General features: G+C 55.7%; 1 protein-coding gene across 5 annotated transcripts in view; it reads right to left on the bottom strand.

Annotated features, from left to right (window-relative positions):
- EPB41L1 (erythrocyte membrane protein band 4.1 like 1) overlaps positions 1 to 16,418 on the bottom strand; it is a 64,988-nt gene extending 48,570 nt beyond the window's left edge. For 4 of the 5 annotated variants that reach the window (XM_083873293.1, XM_083873288.1, XM_083873292.1 and 1 more), the window contains exons 1-2: positions 15,336 to 15,392; positions 6,789 to 6,838 (exon numbers count right to left, since the gene is read on the bottom strand). The gene's annotated coding sequence lies outside the window, so the exon portion shown is untranslated. Of the gene's footprint in view, positions 1 to 6,788; positions 6,839 to 15,335; positions 15,393 to 16,383 lie in introns of those variants that run through there. The other variant, XM_083873289.1, reaches the window with a different exon arrangement.
- Positions 16,419 to 23,666: the final 7,248 nt, after the last annotated feature.

Here is a 23,666-nt window from a genome sequence, read left to right as displayed (position 1 = left end):
GATATGGTACAGAGATTTTTTTTTTTTTTTTTTTTGCAACAAAATGCCTGTTTAAAACCCTATTATAAGGGTTTTAAACCAAAATAAACATCCCCAAATTGCTTTCTTCCCTGAATGCAGGCTCACCAAGGCTAGGGGGCTGGTCACTGGCCCCACTAGGGCCACGGCAGCCCCCAGGAGGTCAAAAGGCTGCTCTGCCAAGGCCTGTGAGGTGTAGCTGGCAGTGGCTTCCAAGACAGACCGAGGTGCTGACACCTCTCCAAGCACTGCCTTGATCCAGGCCTGACACCACAAATGCCACTGCTTGGGATTTATTCCATTTGCTTTGTATCACTCCCAAAGACAAAGCTGAAAACTCCTTTCTTGCCCTGCTGAGCTGCCAGTTGGGTGTGACTCAGCCTGTGCAGGCAGCAGCACCCTGAGCCCACAGGGCAGGCACGGCTCCGCTCCCCTCCCGGACCCTCCTGCCCACGGGTGCCCTCCCAGCCTGGGGACCCAGCCCAGGTGTGCCACCAGCTCTGACACTTCATGGGAACCCTGTCACCAATCCCTGCCCCGCTCCTCCTGCACTCCAGACAGCAGCAGGGGGGCAGGGAGCTGAGTCATCTCAGCAGGGCACAGCCCAAATCCCCACAACAGCTGTACAAACCATTCCAGAGGCAGCTCTGGGATCCACCACGGAGCCCCTTGGCTCCTGCTGAGCTGCTCCAGCCTCTGCTCCCCTATCCAGCTCCCTCCAAGGCCTCACCACATAGAGACAACCCCACACCACCCCCTCCCAGGCACGGGGCGACATTTTCTGGAAAGCAAATATTGCTGCTTTTCCCTCGCTCTTCCCCAGCCCTTCCATTTTACCTCCTGGACGAACCTTGCACAGCAGTTGTTTTTCCTTGCTGTTTAATCTCTCCTCAGCTCCCAGAGGATGTTCATTTGGCACCTGCAGAAGCTCAGCTACCTTTGATGTGTCTCAAATTCTACCCCCAGGCAGGTGACAAGTATTCAGAGAACTTGGACAATTAAATGACAAGAGAAGGAAAGGCTGCAGGAAAAGCTTGAAAACATAATAATAAATAAATAAATAAAGGGGAAACAAAAAGCAAACCTGAGTAAAGCCTCCCCACCACACCCAAGGGCAGAGCCCGAGGGGGGCAGAGCCTGAGAGAACCACCAGAACCTCCTGCTCTGAGAGGAGGGTCCCAACCCAGGTACCCAGAACCCTACACTGGGAGCAGGGACCTCACTGTCACAGCTGGTCTGGCCCCACCACAGCAAATCTCAGCATAGCAATTTATGTCCAGGAGGTCCTGAACCAGGCACCAGCCCTGGGCAGAGGCTGGCACAGCTCCTGCCCTGCCAGCTAAACTGGGAAAGCTTCAGGCAGGACCAGGAACACAAAGCCAGAGGTGGCTCCAGCTCAGCCAGGTCCACCCCAGACTGAGCCCTGTGTCCCACTCAGGCTGGGCTGGCAGAGTACCATGTGCCTCTGCTCACCAGTCCCTGTCACCCCTTGGGGACCTAAGGGTGTGCTGTGACCGGTCCCTTCTAGAAGAGGAGAGAAGTCTGGACTTCTCAAGAGTTGGGGCAGCCCATCTTGGTCACCAGGGGAATAAGCTGAGTGGTGGCAAGGCCACCTGCCCCCTCAGACAGCATCACCCTGCTGGGGCTGGCACAAGGGACACACCTGGAGATGCCTCTGAAGCGTGGGCCCCGCTCCATGCCAGGAGCACCCACAGCCACCCAGCCTGCCCTGACCTCAGGGCACCATCCAGGGCAGCCACAGCCACCAGGAGCCACTGAGGAGGGTGCTCACAGCACCAAGGCCTCTTGGCACACACATGGCTCAGCACTGTGTCCCCTCAACAGCCTCAGAGACTGTCCCTGGGGCTGTCCCTGGTGGCAGCAAAGGGTGGGACACAATCCAGTCAGGGACTGCCCCTGGTGGCAGCAAAGGGTGACACAATCCTTCCCGGGGCCGCAGCATCTGCCACATCCCACGGCTCTGTCTCCCCGGCAACCCAGGTACCTTCTCCCTTGCAGCTGAGCAGGCTTGTGCACAAAAGCCGAGCTGAATCCAGAGTAGGATTAGGGCAGCCCTCTCCTTCCCTCATCCTCCCAAATTCATCCAGCTCCAGCTTCCCATCCAAAATCCATCATGAAGCACAACCTGGCAGTGAGGGCTGGGAATTGCAGCACTCCTGCCCAGCCCAGCTTCCCCCACACGAGGGGCTGTTCTGGCCTCACTGGGATTTTGGCTGGAGGAGGGTGGGACCTGTGGAGCAGGTGGAGTGACAATGTTGTCTCAGCACTGGGTGCCTTAAGTGCCAGCATGCACATGGCAGCTGGACAGGTGACACCAGTGGCAACGAGACCCAACCTCCCACTCCATCCAGCAAGTCCAGTGCCCTGAGGCTCTGAAAGCTTCCCCCACAGTGCAGAGCTTCCTCTAATGCTCCACCAAGTGTCCTGCCTGCTGCACGGAGGTGGGGGGGGGGCGGGGCATAATAAAGGAAAGAACAGCAAAGGCTGTGGAAAATGGGATGGAAGAAACCAGAGAGGTGCTGTTGGAAGATGATGCCCAAGAGCATGCCTGCACCAGGGCAAGTGCTCTCCTGAACACAGTCCAGCCTCTGCTGTTCTCCTGGGAGCAAGTCCTGCAGACCCCCAGCCCACACTGGACCTGCTCAGATGCTGCCCACAGCTCCACATCTCTTGGGCTCTGCTATGCCAGAAAAGCTGTTGAAACACCAATCCCAGGTGGCAAATCCTCCTCCACAGGGATCTGAGAGCAGACAGCTCTTCCTCTTCACAGGGATCCCCAGTGCAGCAAGGCAGGAGCCCAGCCCAACCCTGCAAACCCTTGGCCAGGAGGAGTGGGGAGGGTGGGACATCAGACAGGAACAGAGCTCTCCATCACCTGCTGAGAGCTTGGGTGAGCACAGGGCCCTCAAAGCAGCAAAGCTGCATCTTCCCAGGAAAGCCCCAGCTCCTGCTGCCTGAGCTGCCATGGAGCCAAAGGAGGGGCCCCAGCCCTGCATGGCAAAGGAGAGGCAGGATCCCAGCGGGGCTCTGGGCAAAGGAGGCTCCAACAGCCAGGCACAGGGATCAGACATGGGTGGGCACCCCAGCCTGCCCTGCCATGACCCAGCAAGGGGAAGCCCAGCTCCTGAGTGCTGTGATGCACAAGAGGTTAAAGGCTCAGCCAAGGCAAGCAAGGGTTTGGCCAGCAGCCAGCCTTTCCCAAGATTTTGAGGGAGCTGGCAGCTCCCCTAGCCTTCAGGGCCTACATTGCCACATACCACAAACCTGTTTGCTCAGCCCAAGCAGCTGGGATGGCACAGAGCAAGGCTCGTTGACCAAGGCATGTCTTGCAGCCAGGATGGGCTCCAAATCAAGAGTAAAGTGCAGCAGCAGCCCCGGGGCAGGGCAGGGACAGGCAAGAGACTGCCCTGGTACCCACAGGCAGCACTGCCAGGTCCCACTGGCTGTGCCAGGGTCCTGCTGCAGCGAGGGGTGGAAGGCAGGGAGCACAGAACAGCCTCATCCCCCCAGCTACTTTGTAAAACATCCCAACAGCTTTTCTCAGGCCAAAGGGGATCTGTGCAGTGCCCTGGGCCAATTCCTCTTATAGGGACCTAATTCTGCCCAGGATGTTGAGGGGACACCTCAGCAGGTGCTCCATGCTCACCTGAGCTTTGCAGGCATGAAGAACTGCCAGTGAGCAGAGCTATGGGACCAAACCCCCCCAGTGACACATCCCAACAGTCCCAGGGCTCTGCGGGAGCTGGTCCTGCCCTGCTGACCCTCCTGTGCTTTTTGGGATGGGAGGGTGACAGTCCCAAAGCTGCCACAGCCAAGTCAGCCCAGGCAGGGACCAGAACCACCAGCACTGCAGCCATCCCTCCCCTCCTGCTCCAACACAGGGATGGCACCAGAGCCCCAGAATGTTCTGGGGCAGCAGGGGAGGGAGGCTGAACCAAAGGCTGTGATGGCAGCAGCCAACACCCTGGGAACCAGCTCAGATGCCACTGCCCACCGTGGAGCATCAGCAAGGCACCTGGGCTGCACTCCAGGAGCAGACAGGGGTGCTGCAGCCCTTGGGCAACACCCCTCACCAGGGAATGATCTTTCCCTGTCAGCGACTGGCAGAAAACTGCTCCCATCCTTCTTCTTGCCTGCAGAGGAAGGCAGAGACCACAGGTTCAGCTGCCTTGTGCTGGGATGTGGCAGTAAAGGGAGATCAGCTGCTCCCTGGGCAAGAACACAGGGCCAGACACCCCAGGAAGCAGAGGGCTGGAAGAGGAGAAGGAGCTCCAGGAGGTGAACTGTACCCAGAGTAAGGGAAACCACCAAAAGGAGCCCAGTCCTGGCACAGGCTCAGCCCTGCCTTCTCCCACCTTCTCCTTCCATCCAAAGGAAGAAACAAGCACTCTCCCCACCATCATCATCTGCAGCCCCACAAGGGTCCTGTTAGGGTCTAAAGTGGTGACAAAGTGTCATTTTCCCCAAGGTAATGGTGACACCTTGTGCAACACTCTGAGGAGGATAGGGTAGTTCAGTTGGAAAGAACCTACAGTGACCATCAGGCCAACTGATGAATGACAATGTCCTTTGAGCAAGCTCCTACAAAATCAGCTCCCACCCAACCCCAGCAGCCAGGAGCCCTGCCCAGGAGGTGGGATCCAGCACCAGCTGTGAGGGAGCTGCTGAAATCCGGAGACAGGAGAAGCTCATTGCCAGCACAATCCTTGTGCCTCGACCTAAGTGTCACCAACCCTTCCTGAAGCAGGGAGACACCCCCTGGGCACACAGCAGCAGCTGGGCCAGCTGCCCCAGGCTGTGCTGGCAAGAATATGCTTGCCCATACCTGTGGAGGAGCTGGCACCTGCAGGGGACAGGCACAGGCTGAGCTTGCCCAGAGTGCAGGGACACAAAGCAGCTCTGCTGCAGCTGCCCCGAGTCTCAGCACCCACAGGAAATGAGGGGGAATTGTGAAACTAAAGACACCCAGACCTGGGCCAGGGCCCCCAGCTGCACCTGGGCCATCAAAGCCACCAGCAAGGGCAAGGGGCTGGCTGGGCACCAGGGGTCACCATGGGGAGGGCACATGTCCTGCTGCTCCTCATGCCACCCCAGCATGGGGGACCCCTACAGGGATTGGCACCCCATCCAGGGGCAGAGCTCCCGGTGGCATTGCCCAGGAGCAGAACACTCCTGGTGGGTCCCCAGCCTCCCAGGTACAGAGCCCAGGGCACCCTGAGGCCATGCAGGAGCACATGAAATCCACCACTGACCTTGGGCCTGCAGCTCTGCCTCAACCTACTCCAGCCTGGTCACTCTGCTCCCAAACTCCTGAGCACAGGAAGGCAGGACAGGAATCCCTGCCACCCTCCTGGCTCTCCCTACAGACCTGCACCCCTGGGAACGGGTGGAGTTGGCATCTTGTAAAGTGCCTGGAGGAGGAGAGCTGATGAGAAACTGCTCATAAAACATGCAGACCTGCCCTGCTGCCAGCCAGAGCCAGCTCTAGCCCCAAGGAGCCCATGAGGGCCCTCAGCAGGGTCTCAGATCCCCTGCCCACATCCACACCCACAGTCATGGAATATCCTGAGCAGGAAGGAACACACAAGGATCACTCAATCCAACCCTTGGCCTTGCAAAAGACTCACCAGTAATCCCACCCTATTCCTGGGAGTGTTTTCCAAAGGTTCCTGGAGCTTTGGCAGCCTTGGGGCTCTGACCATTCTCTGGGAAGCCTGGGAAGTGCCCAGCACCCTCTGGGTGTGGAACCTCTGGATGAAGAACCTGCACTCATTGCCTTGTGTAGGCAGGAGCCAAACCCTGAGGTGAGCAGGGTCTGAGCCCTGTGGTGCACACTGCCACACACTTCTGTCACTTGGGAAAGAGCCAGGACAGCACAGTGCAGCTATGGAGCTCCTCATCCCAATTTTCAGATAAAGACATCATCCTCCCACCTCAGCCCAGGGTGGGGGTCATGTTGCAGCTCTGCCTAGGCTCACCTCAGGTCAGAGAGCCAAAGCAGAAGCCAGACCTTGTCACCACAGCCACCCCCAGCCCTCACTGGCCCCTGGAAGCAGCTCACATCTGGTTTCACATGGATGTCACTGTGCTGTGCAATGTGACTCTGGAATGGAGCAACCCAACCAGCTGGAGCGACCCTGGGGTTCCTGAAAAGGCCTGGACCACAAGCCCTCGACTCTTTCAAGCGTCACAGCAATTGAATTCTGCAGCTCAGACCTCTCCTGTGCCCTGCTCCCAGCTGCCCAGCCGTGCCAGCCTTCCTGGGATGCACCTCAGGCCAGCTGCGCCTAGCCCCATGAGCACAGGGACCTGAGCCCTGGGCAGGGATCCACAGCCAGCAAAACACCACAGCTGGTTTGCAAACACACTGCCTTCCTCAAATCCCCCCCCACACAAGAGACCACAGAAACCCAGAGTGGGGAAACCCCATGCTGAGCAGGACACCCTGAACCTGTTCCATCAGGGGACAGGGATTCAGGCACGGTGGGAGCCTTGCTGCTGGCAAAGGGGCTGCTGCCCCAGTCCCAGCTAAAGCAGGAAGCAATCCCAATACAAAGAAAGCCACAACAAGCCCAAGCCCAGCAGCTGAGTGTTTTGGTGGGAGCAGGCCAGATTCCCAGGAATTCCTGGCAGTCAAACCTCTCCCTGCAGCACCTCTCCGTGCTGAGCAACCTTTTCTGTGCTGCAAAACCCACTCAACCTCATGTGGGATGTGGAAAGGAGAACAAAAGCTTTCAGGATAAACTCACGCTGCTTCCAGGGGCTGCTCTCAGTGCTCGGCTTGGGCACGATTTACAACCTGCAAAGAAGAAATCAGATTTGGTTAAAAAGAAGGGAAAAATTCTTCCCGGAGATGATGGCAAGCGCTCGGAAGGACGGCTACAGCTGTCACCAGAGGGTGCCTGCCCGGCTCCAGCGTTATGTTTGGATTCCATACAAATCCCCCTGCTGGAAATGGGAGCTGTGGATTGCTTTAGAAGTCGTTTTGCTCTCCTGATGTGCAGCAGCCCTGCTCCTTCCTGGAGAACAGCAAATATTTACTACGGCAGCTCCGCAGAGCCCACACACCTCTGAGTGCCACCGGATCCCCTGGGCATGGCCCGAGGTCTCCTTTCAGTCTATCTGTGCCACTCCTTTGTCACCCAGGCCTGAGGCTCGAGGGCAGCATCTGGCGGGCAGGGCTTTGGCTGCGGGCCCAGAGCAGGGCAGTGGTGCGGGACCCCAGAGCAGCCCCACTCCCCCAGCCATGCCAGCTCCAGCATGGCCGGAGGAAAACCAGCAGTGAGCAGGGACAGCCCTAGCCTGCAACAGCATTTTCAGAGCCTCTTTTTACACGACAACTGCGCCTAAGGAGGGAGGAGAATCTGCCCAGTGGCACTACAGTGTCACGGAGGAGGAAGCACGGTGTGGCACAGCAGGGATATCTCCCACTTCTCCAAGGGTTAATTTTCACACATCCTTGGGCAGGCAAGGCCCAGCCTCCCCCCAGGCAGAGGCAAAGCAGGCCTATGCAAAGATCCCATCACTCTCATGGATTCAGCAAAATCCTTTCACACTCCACAAGCAAACATCAGCTGTGTGCAGCCACAGCCTGCCCTGAGCAACACCAACCCACAGCAGCTTTCCCAGGAGGCACAAAAGCTGCTCCACTTCTCTTCTGGACCGAGCCACAAAACCTGATGCACCAAGGCTGTGAGCTTCAATGCCTCCAAGGAAAGAACCTCACCTCTGAGGAGGTGATCTGCATGAGAGATAAGGTGAAGAGGAGGGGGTGTGTGTTGCAGCCGCCTCCTGCATGGCCCTTTCATGTGTCTGTCACCCTGGGGAAGCACGGGCAGGATGTCACCATGTGTCACCATGTGCTGGCTCTGGGTGCACTCCTGTACACCCCTGCCCAGCAGGCACAGATTCCTTCCCAGCCATGTGGTTTTACTGGCTCACCTGTCCTAGGCTGTGGGGAGCAGGGCTGGGTGGCCACACAGGGCACTCCTGTGCCCAGCTCCATTGCTGGTGGCACCCACAGGGACCCAGGGCCACTGTAACAGGGCCTGAGTACTGGAGCTGGATGTGTGTCCCAGTGTGACTGTCCAGACTCAGGGATGCCACCGGTGTGTTGGGGCTTCTGTCCCCATGCCAGTACCTGTGTGCCCACACCACTCCATCACAGAGCCCAGACAAACCTCCCTCTCGTCCACCTGCCTCCTCTGCTCACAGAGATGCCCCTGCTCAGAGGCTCAGAAGCCAGAGCAGACCAAGAGAGCTATGAGAAGGGCTCTGTCTGTCCAGCAGGTCACAGGGGTGCCGCAACAGGCTGAGCTGATCCGTGGGCTGGACTCCAGCAACAGACACAGGTCACACAAGGGATCTGTGGGATTCTCTCCCTGCTTTGGCGCAGCTTCCATGGCCCTGCTCATTCTCTGCTGAGCCAAATGATTTCTGTGGGTACTCCACACTGTTTCCAGGTTTGTGTGCTCAGATTTCCTTCATCCCAGCTCAAGGGGGGTTGATAGATGCCCGGCAGAGATGGGCAGGCAGGTGCAAGAGCAGCCAGCTTTCCACAGACCCCAAAGGAGGAATATGGAACCAGTGGCCCCGGCAGCCAGGGCTGCAGCCTGTTCCTGTGTGAGGGAGGATGGAGGATGCAGCCACCACGGGCAGAGCAGTGGCACTTGGCACTCTCTAGCCTGTCTGTGCTGGCACTGCCAAACAAAGCCCCTGCACCCTCTGTGAGCCCCAGACTGTCCCTCCTGCCCTGTGTGAGGCCACCGGGGCTACTGAGCAGGCTCTGAGCCATGGCCATTTTGGGATGAGAGACACTGCATCAATTAGGATCATATTAATGAAGTGGCAGTGGGAGTGAGGCCTCCCCCAACCCTGCTCGCTCCTGCCCACAGCCAGCAGCTCCTCAGAGGAGGAATCCACAGCAGACTGTGCCCTGACCTCCCGCCACGCGGCTCTGCTGGCGCCAGGCTGGTGTGGACAGATCTCAGACACTGCCCCAGGCTCACAAACATCCCACAGTGACCCACATTGTCACCACCTCATCATCACAACCAGCCAGCCTGGCCCTGACAGGTTGGCGTGATGCTGCCTGGGGACAGGCGCTGGGACACGGTGGCACACAGATGAAAGGCTCAGGAAAAGGAGCCCTGCTGCTCCGACTCACTCAGATTTAAACCAGCACCTTGCAAACCTGCTGATGGCTCCAACCAAGGGACAAGGACTCATAGTGTCCCCTCCAGGAGAGCAGGAGCACACACAGGGCAGGGGGAGCACTGGGAGTGGAGCCCAGGAGACACAGAGGAGCCCATGGACCACACCACCATAGCCTTCCCATGCCTGCCCGGGGTGGGACTGAGCTCCAAAGCTCCGTCAGCAGCGTGAAGGTGGCCAGGAGGGCTGAGAGTGACCCTGTCTCCACACAGCATGGGCAGATGCACCTCCTCTACATCCTGTGGCCATTCCCTTGGTCACCCCACATCAGCTGCATTTCTTACAGATGGGTCTTACACCTGGGTCTTAGACCAAGGTGACAAGCAGAAATTTACTCATCCCATAGAATCCCAGAATGGTTTGGAAGGGACGTCAAAAACCAACTCATTCCACCCCCTGCCATGGGCAGGGACACCTTCCACTAGACCAGGATGCTCCAAGTCCCATCCAGCCTGGCCTTGGACACTTCCAGAGATGTTATGCTACCATGACCACCATGCCCTACCAGCAGGAAGCATTCCTTGGTTCCCTGAAGAACAGCCCCAGGGAATTTGCAGAGGTAATAGCTCCTGCCCCACGTAGGGATGTGCAGACCCAAGCCAGATCAGCCCTCACAGGAGGCTTCTCTTGTTCTGGCCAGTTCACTCCACAGGACCTTCATCTATCAGGACTTAAATAAACATCCTAAAGGGAAATACTGCTGAGAATTCGGGCTGGAATTTTCCCCTGCCGAAGTTCATCATCACCATGTAACATTAGTCTGTATCCTAGTCAAAAATGGCACCTTCCCACAGTGAGGAGCACCCTCAGCTGTCCTACCACCCCTCTCCCACCTGAAGCCCTTTGCCACATCTCTCTCAGCCTCACCAGAGCTCCAAAGCTTTGTCAGTGCCACGACCTGCTGCACTCCACAGGGCTTCTGCCAGCACTGACACTGCCAGACCCAGAGTGAACCTCATTATAGCACCCAGCTGCCTCCCTCATGCACACAGCAGCTTCCCACGGGATCATTGAGAGAAAAACCTGCAGGATCCCCAAGCCCTTCACATGTGGCCACCTGGGGATGGTCGGGTTGAGGAGGATGTGAGGGGCTGGTCCATCCCCCACCTCCGGCTGGGCCAGGATGCCTGGCTGCTGGCACTCTCCCCAGCCAGGCTGATTAGCTGATTACAAAGGGGAATGTGTCATTTCAAACACACAATCAGATTTCCCGGCCCTTCTGCCCATTACAAAATGTCTCGTGAAATGGTTCATTCTGTTCTCCCGTAGAAACGTGCTTCCCTTCAAAAGCCTGATACGAGGAGAGGAGGAAAAAAAAAAAAAAAAAAAAAGGAAAAGACAAAGCTAAAAATATCATCCGAAAGATACCATGACAGCAACAGATTCACAGGAAAATGAGGTGGGAAGGGGGCTGTGAATGTGTTAAGATCCTGTTTAATCTCTCCCTAGCCACCTAAAAAACGCACTGAAGGCAGAAATGATACCTCAACATTTCCTTTGTGCGAGAGCTGACTCCACCCTGTGTTTTCCTCTCCATCTGATGCTCGGGGAAGGATACCAGCAGACATCTCCGCTGCTGCCAGGCAGCGAGGGGCCCCGGCAGTGGGTTAGTAGGAGCAGAGGGAGGAAGGAGCCGGTGGGAGGAACCTGGCAGCAGGGCTGGGCTGTGAATCCCCATTCAGCATCGCCTCAGACGCAGGATGCACTTTACACTGGCGCAGCACCTGCTCCTGCTTCCCACCCCAGCGCCAGCTCCTTGCCAAGGATCCCAGGAGGGCTTGGGGACAGCAACACCCAGCCAGGTGGTCCCAGGGTCCAGTCACAGCTGGTGAGGAGCAGGCTGGGCTCTGAAAGGGGGATGGAGCAGATCCCAACCTGTGGCCACATTTTGCTGCCACAAAGAGGCCAAGTGTCCAAGTGAAACTGCTGACCTGCTGGCAGTCACAGATCTGCAGCTTCAGCCTCATTTGTCTCATATTCTGAGCACAATAGGGTCAGCCCAGCGTCCCCCTGGCACTGTGATCCCACCAGCCCGGGGTGCTGAGCAGCTCCTGTGTGAGGCAGACCCAGCCTGGGCACTGCTGAGCCTCCAGGAAGCCAGGAGGGCCCTGCAGAGGGCAAGACACAGACCACCAGCAGGAGATGGAAAGAAAATCCTCTTCTAGAGATTTATCATTCAGATTTTAAGGCTCTGTCTTCTGCTCCTTTCCTGGGGAGGGTGCATGAGTGGGCTCAGGGGTGTGCACATACCAGTCAGGACATTGACAACTCTGAGCTGCATCCAGAGCCCCGCCCCCTCAGCTGTGTACTGGGACAAGCAGAGATGAGAGTTTGTAGCAAATCACCCATCCAGGGCTCTGGGATGTCTGTCCCATTCCATGCAGTCCCACCACTCCCTGCCCCAGTGCAAGGAAAGCAAACCTTGACTTCTGTCCCAGTGGTACCAAACTTTAGTCCAACAGCTCTTCTTAGGATTGGATATTAGGGAGAAATCCCTCCCTGTGAGGGTGGGAAGGCCCTGGCATAGGCTGCCCAGAGAAGCTGTGGCTGGAAGTGTCCAAGGCCAGGTTGGATGGGGCTTGGACCAACCCAGGATAGTGGAAGGTGTCCCTGCCCACGGCAGTGGGGTTGGAATGAGATGAACTTTAAGGTCCCTGCCAACCCAAACCCAGGATTCTATGGCTCCATGCATTCCCAAACAGTTCATCCCCTTGGAGCAAGGCAGGGCAGAGGGAGCAGCTGTCATCCAAGACAAGGGACATCCACGGGGCCTGGGCCCAGCACCCTGCTTTGTACCAGGGACACGCTGTGTGGACAGGAGAGCTGCTGCAGGAAGCAGCCACTGCTTCTGCACTGGAAAATGTGGCTTCCCAGATTTCCTCCTCTTCACTTGAAGACACACTTAGGTCCTGGACAACCCACAGGCTTCCACCCAAGGCCTGGAAGAAGAGGAAGGCTGGATCTGCAGCCGCAGGGAAACTTTGCAACATGTCCCATCAAAGACAGTCTCCTCCCACCACGCTTTTCACCTCCTGTAATCCAGACTAGAGGATGATGAAGGACCGGACCACGAAGCCTGGCGAGCAGCAGTGCTGCTCAGCTCTATAGCCCTGAATGGCACAGGGCAGGGGCTGGAAGGGGTCCCCAAGGGAGGCTGTCCTCCAGCTCACACAGACAACTCCTTCCAGGCTCAAGGGACAGCACAAGCTAACGGTGCCCTTGAGTCCAGGCTCAAACCCCACTTCCCCTTGCAGCAGGGTCAGGGCCAGCACCACAGACCTGCACAGGCTGTGACAAACCCAAACCTGCTGACTCAGAGCCACCGACTGCTCTAATGAGAACAATGAGCCCCGGAGCCAGCGCTGTCACAGCCCCAGCGCCAGCACATTTTTAGGTGCCGTGCGAGAGTCAGGTAGTTGTGGCTGCACAGGTTTCCCTGCACAGGAGCTCCCAGCACTCAGGGACCGTCACTGTTTCATGTTTGTCCTTTGGCAGAGGGAGCTTCAGGCTCAGCTCAGACGTCCAAGTGACAGGCACCACATGAAAGTCTACTACACCCAGGCCTTGCAGCCGCCCACGCCGCTCTGTGCGGAGCCAAGCCCGTACTGAGCCCATTTCCTCGCGCACACGCGCTCCCCCATTGGCGTCCCAGCTGTCACTCGGTGCCGGAGCATCGTGCCCAAGGCAGCAGGGAAATGGCCCAAGTGCACAGCCAAAGAGAATTAAGGCAAAGGACACTCCAGTGATGTCTATGAGTCTGAGCAGGAAGCTTGGAGTGAGGCCGGGAAGAGCCAAGCCCACCCCCTGCCCTTTGACCGGCAGGTCATTCTCAGCAGCTTCCTAATTTAGAAACCCTAATTAGATATGGGAAAGATTTCTTCTGTTAGGGACAGAATTAGTCAGGCACCTGACCAGTCTGTGTGTGTCTGGAAGCCTCCTGTAGGAAAGCAGAAGTCCCCAGCAGTGCTGGAGTGAGGAGAAGGCAGGCAGGATGCCCAGAGTGACGCCGGAAACCCCTGCGGGACGAGGGCTCAGTGCTGCCAGCAGAAAGCCTTAATGTAATTCCGTAAATCAATGAGGGATCCAGCTCCTCACCAGGACCAAGGTCATCACCCAGAGCTTAACAGGGAGCTCAGCTGCCTGGGGGAACAGAATTAATTTTTAAGACTTTCCCCGTTCTATGCTGCAGTGACTTCTTCAGCTGAGCCAGCCACCTCTCCTGGCCCCAAAGACATCACACACCAGGAGACACTTACCCTGGAAGGTTGGGGTGGTGATGGCAGCCATGGCAGCAGCCCAGGGAAGGAGGCCCAGCACACTGTGTCTCCACTGCACAGGGAAGGCACCAAAACCTTCCCCTTCTGCACACCAGGAACACTCACACCTTTAGCTCAGAAATCTCATACTGGACTTCAAAAACCCTTTCTAGATGCTTTCTCCTGACCAAAACATCTCCCCTAAGAGTTATGGAGAATGCTCACATCTCAAAAATTGATAAAAATCAAAAATTCTAGGCAGTTCTAGGCATGACATCCACAAGCAGCCAAAGCAGCAGGGTAAGAACCCATCCCCTGCCACCAAAGGTAGCCAAACACATGCTCTGCACCCCACAGCCCTGCCCAGGGCACTGCTGGGAATGGCTGCATTGAGGAAAACAATCCTCAAGGCACAGGGATGGTGGGAGGAGGAGAGGAGATGGGAATCCCCCTTCCCAGAGGGGCTCAAAGCCCAGGGGAGGCAGCTGCACCCTGGTCCTTGACTCAAAACACAGAGGCCATCTCTGGGTAAGGAGGGGAGCTCTGGACCTGCCACAGCTTCCAGAACATGCTCTGCATCCCTGCAGGCAGCACAGACAGGTCCTCATGGAAAGCACAGCTCTGAGCACCCTGGGGAGCCCTGGATGGACTCTGTGCCTGCCCAGCCAGACTCTAAACCAACATCATTAAAGAGTACTTAATTCCCTTCTTGCAAGGACCACCACCCAAGGCCAGGCAGCCTTCCCTCAGGTCTGAACTTGACCGATGGCAACAAGGACATGCAGCTGAAGGCCACCAGAGCCTCTCTCCAGCCGCGGTCCAAGGGGTCTGACACAGTCACAGCCCTTCCATGGATGTGGAGACCCACAAGGAACAGAGTAACAACCTGCTTCCCACACCCCGAGTTTTTCTGGAGCAAAAATCCCTTTGGACAAGTGCAGCATGAGAAAGCTGGAGAGAAAGTGCCAGCTAAGTGCAGGAAGGAGACGATGCATGGGCTGGTCTCTCTGGGGATGCTGGAGAAGCCACACCTCATCCACAGCAATGGAGAAGGGGCTGATCAGGAGTCACCTCACACCATCCACAGCTGAATGAAACACAGCTTTGCCATCGCCTGCAGCACACTGAGACTGCCCAGCCAGCACACCCAGACCATTGTCTGCCCAAAGGAGGGTCCCCACCGAGAGAGGCTGAGGCCTGTGGACGCCAGAGGGAACAATAACCAGAAACAGCCAGAGAAACAGTGATGGGAAATACAGAAAGTACTGATGGGGAAAGGGCCACGCAGGTCCTCTAGTACAATCTCCCGGGTAACCAGCCTATGGAGAAAATGCTGAGCTCAAGGATACCTCCAGAGCCCACCTCCTGCCATATGACGGTACTCCAAAAATAACCACAGAAATATGCGAGGACCCATTCCAAGTTGTTCCTGGCTCTCTCCACATTCTCCCTCTAATGTAAATCGTCTCCCTCAAATCACAGCCCGGCAGTTCAATGTGTGCCGCAGCTCGGGGCTACGGATCCCCGGGGCTAGGGATGCCGGAGGTTGCCTCATCCCGCCCGCAGGACGCGGCTAGAGCTGCCGCCTCCCCGCGCTCCGCTGCGCTCCTCGGAACTGGAAGCGCCCGCCGGGGCCCCGCGGGGACCCGGCCTGCGCCCCGCCCGCAGCATCCCGGCAGGACGGGGAGGGGGATGCGCCGCTGCCGCCACGGGAAGGCCCGGCTCGGGGCAGCTTTCCCGGCGGCGGGGCTGCAGCCCTACCCGCCTCTCCCTCGCAGCACCTGGGGCTGCCCGGCCACGCACCCCCGCACCGCCCCGGCCGCTCACCTGGGCTCTGCCCTCTCGGCTCGGCTCCGTTCCGCCGCCGTGTGCCGGGCGCGGCCGCTGCCGCTGCCCGCGCTGCCCGTGCCGCCCGTCCGTGCCCGCTCCTGCCCCGCCGTGCGGCGGGCGCGGCGCAGCGCGGGGCGGGCCGGGCGCGGTGCGGCGCTGCGGAGGGGCGGGCCGGCACCACCCGCACGGCCCCGCACCGCCCCCGCCGCTGGAGCCGCCCCCGGGCCGCGCCGGGCTGCGGGGACTGCGGGGATTGCGGGGTTGCGCCGGGGTTCCCGCAGTCCCCGGGGCACCGAGGGTCCCCGCGGGTGTCCGCACGCACGTCCCGCGTGACGCCCCCCGGCCGCGGGCGGGGTCCCGCGGAGGCACCCGGTACTTTCAGTCTCCTCCCCGAAGGGCCGCATCCCTGCTGAGCCTCCCATGTCACCCCTCGCCGGACACGCGGCGGGTCCTGCAGCTCCCAGGGGTGCCCGGCCCTTCGTGGAGCATCCCGGGCTGTCCGCCCGCGGCATTTGGGGGCACACCCTTGAGCCGGGCCTGGGAGATCTCCACATCAGCAGCTGACTAGACTTGCGCATTTTGGGGGTGTCAGGGCAAGCAGTCCCCCCAGGATATGCAGAGGGAAAGGGGAGGCTATTGCTGTCCGAAATATGGGTGCACCCATAGCATGGGATGCATGGACACACTTGGATGCACAGCAGGGGTGCAGTTGGAGGCACAGGGATGCACTGGTTGCAGAGGGATTCGCTGGATGCACGGCAGGGATGCAGTGGCCACTCTTCTCTCAGTGTAACCCCTGAGTATGAGGTTGGCTCTCACAGACATGAGCAGGGAGGCCACACACTCAGCCCTCTCTGCCCCCCTGTCTGGCGGACTCTGAGCAGTGAAGGAGCCAGCCCAGCAACGGGTCTGGTTTCCCCATTCCCAGAGCCTGTGGTGGCTCCCAGCTCAGTACCCAGTGCCCTCTGCTCATGTGCACTGTGCAGGACTCCCAACAGCACCTCGTGCCCTGACTGCCCTGCAGGGCCTGGCTTTGCTCCCTTACCTGGTGGCACAGCTGCCCTCGGTGACTCTCCTAGTGTGAGGGACAGAAAAGGCCTCCAGTGGTGTGAGGAAGGCCAGGGGACCCTTCCCAGCAGGGAAGCTCCAACCTGGCTGCCTCTGCTGGTCTTCTGCAGCCAGGCAGTCACAGGGTGTCAGCACATGGTCACCTGTCTGGCAGCAGTGGGTGCCAGGGCTCTGTACCAGCTGCCTCTGGGTGCTGCTCCTCAGCTTCCTCCCCTGCAGCCCCAGGGAAACCTGCAGTTCCCAGTCCCACAGGAGCCTGACCACTCAGCACCACAGCTGAGCTGGAGTGCTGGAATGAGGCGGGCTTTGTTTTAATGCTTTAGAAAGTGTCTCCTTTATTAGCCACACTGAGGCTTTTTCCCTGACAAACCACATACCAGCAGAGAGTACCAGGAACAAAATGAGGCTGCATGGTCCAGTGGTTCGAGCCAAGGCAGTGATGCCAGCAGGATTGTGGGCTCTAATCCCCTGCTGAGCTGTTGACTCACTGTACAAACTCAGGCAGGTCCTGCTGCTTTGTGCCGTGGAGAAGCCCAGCTGGAAAGTTGGGTAAATAGCAGGAACCTCTTGGAAAAAAGAAACACCCCACTGCATGGGAGCCAACTTGAGGGAGGGCATTCATTTACAAATAAATATTCCAGCTGGCTGCTGAGATCCCCTGTGCAGGCACAGCTTTCCCTTCCAACCTTTCACTGCTGCACATCCTTAAGGGACAGTGTTGAAGAGGTGCTTGGTCTGGGGCTGGGGTGGCTGCCCTGCAAGGGACAGCATTTACTGCAAGGGACACAACTGGTGTGAATTTGTAGGAAATTTATACAGGAGAAAAGCTGAGCTGTGTTGTTGAAAAAAATAATTGCAGTTGTGTGCAAGCTGCTGTGACTGTCTGCATTCATCTTCTAGGCCTTCAAAGGGTAAACAGTGATGGCTGCTCAGGGGGGTCTGTCACACTCCAAAGGGAAATCTGGGAAACGTAAATGCTAATTCACCCTCTTCAGTGAATTTGAGTCAGTCAAGTCAGTGGGTGACTACATTGGCAGCATTCTGAGCACAGATATCCTTAATGCCACTGCCCCTTTGGGAGGTAACATCCCCATTGGGAAGCCAAGGAGCTGGAAGAACATATAGAACAGATTTCCCCAGTGAATCCTTTGCTCCTCACACTGGTGCAAACAACCCAGCCTGTCTTCCCCTGACCACCAAGCTAAAGCCTGAAACTCTCCAACAGTCCTGAAGGCACAGAAAATGTACATGTGCCTGCTGAGGGAAAGAGCTTCCTTGGCAAAATAATCCCCTGTGAGGTCTTGGTGAACCCAGTTGTGCTGGACTCTCCTGGCTATTCAGTAACTGATAAATGAGCTTTCCTGCATCCCTGTCCAATTCCTGCTGCAGTGATGGGAGCAGTATATTTCCATGTGGGAAATACCACACATGCCAGATGGCGTGGGCAAGGAGGGGACAGCAAGACTTCTCTTTTCCCCCAGAAAACACTACAGAAGTGTAAATTTTACAAGATCTTCAGGAACTTAAGTGAAAATTAAAAGATATTTCAAGATATTTAAAGACATTTAAAGGAGCTGCCATTTGTTCAGGTGTTTTTTTCAGATGAATTGAACACATTTCCAGAAAACACAGCTGTTTTAAACCCCAAATGCAGCCACCATTCAGCTGGTGGAGGTGCCCTTTTCCCTGTCCATTGTCCAGTGTCCAGCCTGGTTTTCCATAGTGTCCAATGGAAACCTTGGAGCTTCCTGCAAAGTCCCTGTGAACAGAGGGACCTGTGAACCTTGGGGAGCTCCATGGGAAAAGCTCCCTCTTTTGGGAGCGAGGTTAGGGTTACATCAGAAGGATGTGGAGCTGCTGGAGTGAGTCCAGAAGAGGCCAAAGAGATGCTCCAAGGGCTGGAGCCCCTCTGTTCTGAGCCAGGCTGCAAGAGCTGGGGGTGTTCAACTGGAGAAGAGAAGGCTCCAGGGAGACCTCAGGGCCCCTTCCTGTGTTTTAGGCTTATAGAAATGAGAGAGAGCAGCTTTTTACACAGGCAGATGGTGACACGACAAGGGTAAATGGTTTTCAACTAAAAGAGAAGATATTTAGATTGGTAGTTAGGAAGAAAATGTTCCCTGTGAGGGTGGGAGGGCCCTGGCACAAGTTGCCCAGAGAAGCTGAGGCTGCCCCTGGATCCCTGGAAGTGTCCAAGGCCAGGCTGGACAGGGCTTGGATCAGCCTGGGATAGTGGAAGATGTCCCTGCCCATGGCAGGGGGTGGAACTGGACAGTCTTCAAGGTCCCTCCCAACACAAACCAGTCTGGGTCCATGGCTCTATCTCCTTGAGGGCCTCCAAGCTCTCTCAAGTTACCTCTGCAGTGACTCTGACCTGGCTTTATGGGAAGGAAAGCAAAGAAGGTCAGCACATCCTCCAGCAATGCCTCTGGAATGTATTTCTACATGGAAATCTACTTCTATCTCCCTTCACTGAAGGAGATGGATAAGAGAGATGCAGCTGTGGAAATAAATCTCCTGCAAAGAAGAGCACCATGGAGCTCTTGGAGGTCTACCTTTCACACCCAGAGCAAACTGTTAGTCAGCCCTCACAATCCTGGTGTTGGGAAGGCCCATCTCCAGCCATCAGCCATTCCTGCTGAGGATGCTCTGTGGCACTGGCAGACACAGGGATGCAGCAGGAGCTGGAACAGGGCTGTGTTGAGGCGAAGGAGGCCCTGCCTGGCACAAGGGGACAGGGCTTGGGCTACAGGGCTCTGCAGAGGAGCTGAGGGCACCCAAAGCCTTTATTCCCTAAATCCTAGCAGCACGGAAAAAAGGGGGTGTGTGTCTGTGCCTTTTGGGAGGAGGTTATTTTGGGAATCCCTGCCTGAGCTGCTGCTGGTGCTGATGCTCTGCGATAACAACCTTTCATGCCTTTTGCTTGTTTATGCAGGGCATGAAAAGGCCCTTTGTGCAGCTCGGGGAGCTGGCTGCCAGCTGGGAGCAGTGAGACGCTCCCTGTGTGCTCCTCGGCTCCAACCCCCTCAGCAAAACCCCTCACAAGTGGCTTGGGGGTACCCATGAGCAGGGATTGGCACCCCACAGAAGAGGGAACACAGCTGCTGCAGCTCCTGGGCACCTCCTGCCCTTCACACCTTTGGGTGGTGGGAACGCTGGGGAGCTCAGGCTCAAAGAAAACATTTCCAGCTCTTGATGCCATCTTCCTCCAGGCTGTTTGAGTGGGATTCCAAGCTCAAAGAAGTCTCTGGGACAGATGTCATCAGGGACTGTCACCATATCTGGTAATCAAGCCCTTATTATCCCTGCATGTCTGGAGCCCTGGAGTCTTGGGGGATGAGCAGACATCCCACTGCTTTCATCCTTTGCTTCCCAAGGGTTCCCAAGGACCTTCTCCCCAAATGCTGTCAGTGCCTGGCCCTCAGACAGTTATGCACATGGTGGAAAAATAGGAATAAAAGATAGTTATGCACATGGTGGAAAAATAGGAATAAAAGAGCAGGAAATGCATTTCTTTAATTAATCAAAGAGATTAATGACTTGTGTGACAGTTAGGACACACCCCACCTGTTGCCTTGCAGGTAGGAGGACTGCAGTGGGAAGCATTGGAGCACCCCTGGGACACTGGGAGGAAGGAATATTTGCCCCTAAGATCCAGGGCAGGGTGTGGGGTCCCTGACACCACCCAGCACAGCTGTAACCAGGTGCAAAGAGAGCACTGGTGCTGCAGCAGAGCTGGAGGCAGGAGAGAGTGACAATATTGGCAAAGGGGTTCCTGCTGTGCTGTGGGGTGTGTGGGGCAGGAGGAAGGGCTGGGCAGGCACTGCTCCAGCAGCAGCTCCAGACCCTGGTGCGGGTCCTGAGCCCACTGGATCTGCTCATCCTTAGGCAGGACCAGCTGGATGGAATCCTGGACCATCCCTCCAGGGCAGCAGTGCCATCCTGTGTGGGGATGCCAAGCCTCTGCCCCAGACTGTGCCAGGCAGAGCAATGGGATATCTTGTGTCTTCCCACCCTGAGGCTGCCAGGAATGTGCAGTTCTCCTGAGGGAGTCCCTGGCACAGGTCTGCCATGCTCTGATTCAAGGGAAGGCTCTAACAGCTTAATTAACTGCCAGCTTGGAGATGGCAGGTCATGAGCAAAGATGAGGGACACCAGCCTGTCCTCCTGAAAGCAGACAAACTCCCCCAGCTGAACCCCGGAGAGAGAGGGCAGGGACAGATGGAGAAAAAGGTGTGAAGAGAGGAGTGGATGTGGTGACATTTGCTCCTTTAACCCACCCTGCCAATGTCACCCCTCTGGGTGATATCTCATCCTCTTGCATGGCTCCTGCACCCCTCATGCCCTGGTGAGAAGGATGCTCTGAACACTGCCTGTCCTGCATCTCTCAGCTTCGAGGAGGCCCAGAGGAGGCTGCAGTGCCAATTACAGCAGGAACCCCAGGACCCCCAGGCCCCCCACTGACCTGGGGAACTGCACCAGCAGAAAGTGGCATTTCTGCCCAAGAACCTGACTTTGTCCTCTATAACCTTTTCTGCTGGCCAAGCTTTTCCTTCTCAGTGCAAATATCTTGAGACTGTATGGACTTTTTTATCAAGAGTCACAGGCATGAAGGGAATGCCAAAAAAAAAAAAAAAAAAAAGAAAGCCATCTTTTGTGGATTTGAGATATTTTAGATGACCACATACAGCTCCCAGTGTCCCAGCTCATGGAGCCAGGTGACCATGTGAAAATCCTGGCTTCTAACACTGCTGGGCACATTGGATTTGACGATTTTGGCGTCTTTTCCAACCTCAGTGACTCAGTGGTTCAATGAAAGGCAGGAAAATTGGAAAGCTAAAAGCTGGAATGGCAGACGATAAATCAAGAGAGGGTCAAGAATGATCTAAGGATTTGTTTAGGTGAAAAAGTCATCAAGCCATATGGAACTACTACAACTTGTACTGCCAGGCCTGGAGAACTGTCCCCCAGAGTCCCATGGGGCTGGTGGCTGAGCTGGCCCACAGGGCCCACTCAGCTGAGGACTGATGGTCACCTGGCCGCAGCCTAAGGAAGTTAATGACCTCCACTCCATGAGCAGCATCCCAGCCGTCATTTAGCTCTAATTACCAGCCTAATTGCTGGGGCTTGCTGCACGTGTCAGGTTACAGAGTGCTCGCATGAGCCTCTTCCCACGCTGGATCCTGTGGCTCCCACACACCTCTCTGGGCATTCTCCTGGGGAAATCCAGTGAGCTGGAGCTCACCCTGCTGCTGCCAGGTGGGTTCTCCTGCCCCAGGTTGGGCTGGCAGCTCTCAGGGACCTCCTTCAGCTCCATGATGACTGTAAATGTTTGTGGGTTTAAGACACACTTGAGACTCAGTTTCATACAGGGAGGATTTGGGATTGCTGTAGGAAGAACTGTACTTTCTTTCCAAGGGTCCCCAGCAGTTTGTGCTTCCTACCTGGAAGAGATGGGGACACCTCCCTTGTTATAAATACATATTATGAAGTTGGGTTTTCGCAAATATTAGAATGAATACTATATGTATAATTGTACTGTATTGTGTTTTGTTTATAGGGTTTAGAAAAGTAATGAATGTCTTTTCTGTTTGTGACATAGTGTGCATAGTGGAAAGACTAGGTCAAGAATTATGGGGTAGAGGTCATCACTGTATAGCCCTGCAGGAAGGCTGCTAGATTTCTGTGTTTTTTTTGGTTTTTGGTGGTTTTTTTTGTTTTTTTTTAATCAAAATAAAAATAGCCAAGACCTATGTTACCAGACAGAGTGGAGCCACTCACAAATAAATCTATCAAATAAGATGATTTGGGATACTTGAAACTGAAAAGAATGTTTTATTATCTATTGAATATGTAAAACAGCAATCCTTAAAACACAGTAATTAAAAGAGAAGGGTGTGCTTTCTGGTGAGGCACCCCAGCTGGAATGTTTGCCCTTTTTGTCTCCTAATTGTCTATTTTTAATTTATATTAAACTTATACATTTTTCTAAAAGAGTGAAACTCGTTTTTCACATCCCTTCTCTGCTGATGCAGAGAGGCAGAGAAGTTGAAGGGAGGCAGATCACAACCAGCAGAGGCTCTCTCCAGTATCTTCAAAGCAATCAGTGGTTATTGTTGTTACAATATGGTGCAATGTGGTTACAATGCCTTCCTGGCATGGAAAACTATGCTCACTTTTAAAAATTTCAAAGATTTATCAAGCTTTAAAAAAAAAATACAACAAAGGACTGAATAAAGAAAAATTACAGCACTGGGAACATGAAACTAAACCACCATAGGGCCCACCACAAAATGGCTGCTGCCCCTTTTATACCCCTGGTGATGCTGCTGGTGACTCTGGTCCCTCCCAAAGGCTGTCAATCAACTCTTCCTCGCCGTCCATTGGTGGAGACCGCTCTCTTGGAAGTTGATTTGAGGTCAGTGTTGCTATGGTGACAGGCCAGCCCTCTCCCACAGGGCCGGGGCAGGGGCGCAGGCGCGGCCGTGTAAAGCCCTGGGAATTTCAGTTCGCTGTGCTGACGGGCCCTCACCCTCAAGGGAACACTGCATTTGACATGAGGCTTCCAAAATTGACTGATAGCACTGGGATTATGGGTGTGTAGTTGAATAGAAGTGTGTAACATCACAGAGTGGAAAACTTCGATTTTAAAGTTTTAATATATGGTAATATATGTAAAGCAAGATGGAGGTTTTAGGGCGTAGGCCAAGTCCTTCTTTTTCACCTTCTTCATGGTTTTGGGTGGTTTCTTGTAATTGGGTAAAAAAGTCCGCATTGCGGACCACGGGTGGTTGGTTATTGGGTTAAAAGTAAAAATAATTTAGGTGTCCTTTCATAATTGGACAATTTGTGCTTAAAAGACCTTGGAAAGAGATAGAGACGGAGCCATTGTCTACCTTGTTAGCTAGAACTCACAACTTACTGTACTATAGTACAGTGAGTGAACTCACAACAACTGTACTATAATACAGTGAGACTGTACTATACATAAGAATTAATAAATGAGTCCGAACACGAAAACAGCATCTCTTGAGCATTTAATCCCACTGCTGTCATCTGTGGGACAGGCAGGGCTTGGGCAGGGCACAGACAGGTCAGGCATTCTCTCTCTTCAATGGGCACCTATCTCATCTCCTCTCAGTCCCAGGTACTCTCCATTTGCTGAGCCCCTCCTACTCTGTCCCAGCCCTCTGGTGTGTCAGCCTTTGGCCCCTGTCTGATGGAAACTGGAGCTCTGCAGCTCTCGGGACAGAAGAGTCTCTC

This window comes from Zosterops lateralis, assembly GCF_965231275.1.
Source record: "Zosterops lateralis genome assembly, chromosome: 16".
In the NCBI taxonomy this organism is placed as follows: Eukaryota; Metazoa; Chordata; class Aves; order Passeriformes; family Zosteropidae; genus Zosterops; species Zosterops lateralis.
This window is presented reverse-complemented; position numbering and strand designations above follow the sequence as displayed.